Source organism: Microtus ochrogaster, linkage group LG1 (genome assembly GCF_000317375.1).
Source record: "Microtus ochrogaster isolate Prairie Vole_2 linkage group LG1, MicOch1.0, whole genome shotgun sequence".
NCBI lineage: Eukaryota > Metazoa > Chordata > Mammalia > Rodentia > Cricetidae > Microtus > Microtus ochrogaster.
Window position 1 is genome coordinate 4,860,911 of NC_022027.1, and position 5,262 is coordinate 4,866,172.

The following is a 5,262-nucleotide window of genomic DNA, read 5'->3' on the forward strand; positions in this document are numbered from 1 at the left end:
TGTATATGTATATATATATATATATATATATATATGTATATATGTGTGTGTGTGTGTGTGTGTGTGTGTGTGCATATGGTGTTTTGTCCACGTGTGTCTGTTTACCATGTGCATGCCATGCCCTCAGAGGCCAGAAGAGGGCAATGGATCCTCTGGAACTGGAATACAGATGGTTGTGAAACTCTACATAGGTGCTGGAAACTGAACCAAGGCCCTCTGCAAGAGAAGCTAGTGTGTTCTTAATCTCTGAGCCACCTTTTTTCTTTTCTTTTCTTTCTTTCCTTCCTTTTATTTTTTTTCCTTCCTTTCTTTTATTCTTTTTTTTCTCTTTCTCTCTTTCTCTTTTTCTTTTTCTCTTCTTGGCTTCTTGGGGATAGAACCTAGGGACTCACAGAGGATGAGTGGGTGTACCACACACCCGCACCCCTCCTCTCTTCTTGCTTTTAGTTTAGATGAAGGGCCTTGCTAACTAACCCAAACAGGTTTTGACGTCTTTAAAGTTTTTTAGTTTAAAAAGTTGTATGTGTGTTTATGGGGTACATAGCTTATGTGTGCCTGTGTCTGCAGGGGCAGAGGAAGAGATGAGAGTCCTTTATCACTTTTTGTCATTCCCACAACACAGTACCGAGGAGCCTGAAGCCAGGCTGCCAGCCAGCACTTGTCAGGGACCCCACACAGCCCTGGGGTTGCAGGTGAATGAGGCCATGACCAACTTTTTTAAAAAGTTGGATCCTAGCTTATTTTATCTTTTATGTGAAAAGAAAGAAGAAAATAAATGCCTACAAAATTATTCTAGGCGATTCTCTAATGAAACTTGAGTACTGACTGCAATGGTTTAAGTAAAATGCTGCAGGTCCCCGAGCGGCGGCAGGCAGCAGGCAGCAGGCAGCGGTCCCGAGACCACAGCAGGCTACAAAGGCAGCTGGGTCCCAGACAGCGAGCCCCCGAGTGGCCCACGGGCCACGAGGGCCAGTGGGTCCTAGGCAGGAAGCTACATGGCAGGTGAGAGACGGAGACAGATGGGCACGCCATGCAGAGGGAAGTTGGAAATTTAGTGGGTTATGGAAGGGAAGGGGAGAAGGGGGAAGAGCAGAGAGAGAGAGGCAGAGAGAGAATCAGAGAGGGGGAAGGGGAGACGTGGGGAGAAAATAGAGATAGAAGCTGCACCGTTGAGGGAGAGACAGAAAGGGAAGGGACTCAGGCTGGAAGCTGAAGACCAGCTGGGGGAGTGGGCGTGGCTTGTCTCTTAAAGGGACAGAACAGACCATTACAGTCCCATCTCTTTTTTATAATAAACAGGCGGGAGGTTAGGTACCACAGGTAAAGGAATTGGGGCGGTGGATTCTCAAGACTGCTTCTAACTTGTTTGTGCGTGTCATCTTGGGGGAGAACCTGAGAAAGCTGGGTGCTGGTCACATCCTGGTTTAGCTGGTCTCTTTGTTCCTGTCCAGTGTTTGTGGTATGGAAATATCTGGTGTCTCTTACAGCTGCTTAAGGTATTGGCAGAACAGAGAACAAAGTTAAGTTTAGGGGGAAAATTTTAGGACCAGGGAATTGAGAAGGGTGTATCTGACCTGTATAAGGTGGATCCTTCAGTTTGGCTCCCTGGAACTCACAAGAATTCTGTGGGTTTGTGAAAACAGAAGTTTGAGACAGCAGCAGAATGATTGTGACAGATGTCTTTGCTCAATGAAAAGTATTTTTAAGACTATGGAAGGCAGCGTGAGAGAGAAATTTCATCGTGTGTATTTGTCCTCACTCTTATAGCTTGCAGGTACATGTCTTAATAACTTGTATTTGTATTTTGCTGAAATTTGTTTGGTGAGGCTGTCCTTTTAAAATGACAAAACCTCTCAGCTGTCAAACTGCATCAGAGATCTTTGAGAAGGATAAAATTTTACTTGAGTTGTTGATTTAAAAGCGGCAGGGAACTTACTTGGTTGGTACCTAGGCTACTCCTCAGGGTCCTCCATGGTTGCTGAGGGTCTTATTTGCCTTTTACTGTTTTATACAGGGCGTGCCAGGCTCCAGAAGATCCTGTGGGCTAAGAAATCTGTAGGAAGACAAGCGTACCTTGACCTGAGCAGCTAGGCTGCCAATTCCAGTGATTCTGTCCACGTCTGGAGATCTTCAGTTTAGATGAAAGGCAATTTTTCTCAGTGGTCAGAGCATGGCAGTTGAAATGAAGTGTGGATAGATGTTGTTCTGTGCCCATTTGTCTTCTGTCTTCTTTGGAGGAAATAGAGTGCTGCTGCTATGAGCCAACCTGCCTCTTTTTATTATAAAAAGTTGTTTAATAATTAAATATTTAAATGCCATATTCTCCAGATCTCTGAGCAGTTGAGGGCTGTATATCAGGTACAGCTACAGTATAGAATCTGCCTGGAGAGCTGGGCCCAAGCTAGACTGTACTGGCTCTCAACTTAACAGGTAAAGCAGGGTTGGATTAAATATAAAGTATTTTTGTAAAAGACTTAAAAATACATAAAATTTAGCTGGGCAGTGGTGATTCATGCCTTTAATTCCAGCACTCGGGAGGCAGAGACAGGAGGATCTCTGTGAGTTCAAGGCCAGCCTGGTATACAAGAGCTAGTTCCAGGACAGGCTCCAAAGCCACAGAGAAACCCTCTCTTGAAAAAACAAAACAAACAAACAAAAAACCCAAAGCAAACCAAAACAAAACCCCACTTAAGTCATACTATAAGTAAGTACAGAGGACCTGGTGCACACCCTTGCGGGCCCAGTCCACACTGCTTCAGTCTTTGAGCTCATGTGAGCTTCGTTCCCCTGGTGTCCTCCATCTCCTCTGGTCCTTATACCCTTCCAGCCTCCTCTTCGGCAGGGTTCCCTGATTTGATGACGACGTCTCATTTAGTGCTGAGTGTCCCAAGGTCTCTCACTCTGAGTGCTGAGTGCTGAGTGCTGAGTGCTGAGTGTCCCAAGGTCTCTCACTCTGAGTGCTGAGTGCTGAGTGTCCCAAGGTCTCTCACTCCGAGTCTCTGTGTTTGTTCCCATCCGCAGCAGGGGGAAGCTTCTCTGATGATGGCTGAACAAGACACTGATCTATGAGGATAGCAAAATCTCAGTAGGAGTCAATGTATTGCTACATTTCTTTTAAAGACTACTAAGCCGGGCGGTAGTGGCGCACGCCTTTAATCCCAGCACTTGGGAGGCAGAGGCAGGTGGATCTCTGTGAGTTCGAGGCCAGCCTGGTCTACAAGAGCTAGTTCCAGGACAGGAACCAAAAGCTACGGAGAAACCCTGTCTCGAAAATCAAAAAAAAAAAAAAAAAAAAAGACTACTAGTATTTGGCTTAGCTCTAGGTCCCTGGGCTATCTAGTCTCTAGTTCTTCATCACCCAAGTGGTGTTGGGCATGGATTCCATCTTATGGAGTGGGCCTTATGTCCAATCAGATATGGGTTGGCTACTCTCTCAAGTTGGTGCCACTATTGTCCTAACATATCTTGAATGCAGGGCACCATTGTAGATCACAGTGTTTGTGTCTGGGTTGATGTTTATGTTTCTCCTTTGGTAGCCTGCAGAACACCTTCCTATACCAAAGACACCAGCACGTAGGGGTGGATGCTCTGTGTAGGCACCAGTTCAACATCTCCATGTTTAATGGTTCATGTGGTTGTTGTCTTCAGCAATGGGGCCTTGCTCACAGTTTGTGGAGAGGAATCTATTGTCTTAGCAACAACCTGGATTGTTTGGGGATATCTATAGAACCCCTTTAGCCCAAAACTCAATTAGATGTGACCCAGATCCCAGTACTGGAAGATGCCCAGTCGGGACTCTGTCTCCCCCATTACTTGGTTATTTCGTTTAGATGCCCTTCATATATGTATATATTTTAGTAAGTTTCTACTGTATTAGGTTTCCTTACTATTGCTCAAATGCTCCGTAATTTTAGCTGTCTCTTCCCGCACTCCCTTCCTGTACCCTTCTCTCTTCCCTCTCCCCGCTCCCTACTTGATCCTGTCATCCCAGCTGCACCCCATCTATCCATCCATAACTATTCTACTTCCCTTTCCTGGGGCGATGGCCTGTCCCACACCTCACCTTCACAAGTCCCTTACTCTGTCCATACCCTCGGTGGGTCTATGGATTGTAGCTCGGTTACCATTGACCAAATGTCTGCCTATAGCAAATGCAGGCCGTGTTTGTCTTCCTGGGTGTGGGTTACATCACTCGGTATGATTTTATTTAGTTCCATCCATTTGCTTGCAAATTTCATGATGTCATTGCTTTCTAACAGCAGAGTCGTCCTCCATTGTGTAAATGGACCACACTTTCTTTATCCATTCTTCAGTTGAGGGGCATCAGGTTGTTCCCAGGTTCTGGCTATGACAAATACTGCTGCTGTGAACATAGTTGAGCAAGTGTGCTTATGGTAGGATGGATTCTCTGGGTAGATGCCCAAGAGTGGTGCTTCTGCATGTAGGGGGAGAGGCTACTTGTTCGTCCTGCTGCCCAGTTCTTGGCTGCCCTGCTAGCGTATCTCTGAAATAACCACACAGAAACTGTATTCACTAAATCATTGCTTGGCCCATTAGCTCTAGCATCTTATTGGCTAACTCTTACATTAATTTAACCCATTTTTATTCATTTGTATATTGCCACGTGTCAGTGGCCTAGCGGCAAAGATTCTAACTGGGGGAGGATTCTAATTCTGTCCCAGGCAGAGGATCCATGGCTTCTCTCTCTCTGCTTTCCTTCTCCCAGCATTCAGCCTAGCTTTCCCGGCCTACCTAAGTTTTCCTTATCAACAGGCCAAGGCAGTTCCTCTATTCATTAACCAATGAAAGCAACACATAGCCAGAAGGACCTCCCACACCAGCTGGGTCTTAAGGTAGATTGATTCCCAATTTTATGAGAAATCACCCTATTGATTTTCAAAGGCGCTGTACAAGTTTACACTCCCACCAGCAATGGAAGAGTGTTCCCTTGCTCCACGTCATCACCAGCATGAGCGTTCACTTGTGTTATTGATGTTGGCCATTCTGATGGATGTAAGATGGAATCTGAGTCTTTTTTTATTTGCATTTCCCTGATGGCTAAGGATGTTGAACATTTCTTTAAATGTTTCTTGGTCATTTTAGATTCTTCTATTGAGAATTCTCTGTTTATGTGTGTGCCCATTTTTAATTGGATTATTTATTTTCTTGTTATATAGTTTTTTGTTCTTCTCCCATCCCATAGGCTGCTGCTTTGTCCAAATGCCCTTGTCCTTTCTGTGTAGAAGTTCTCAGTTTTCTGAG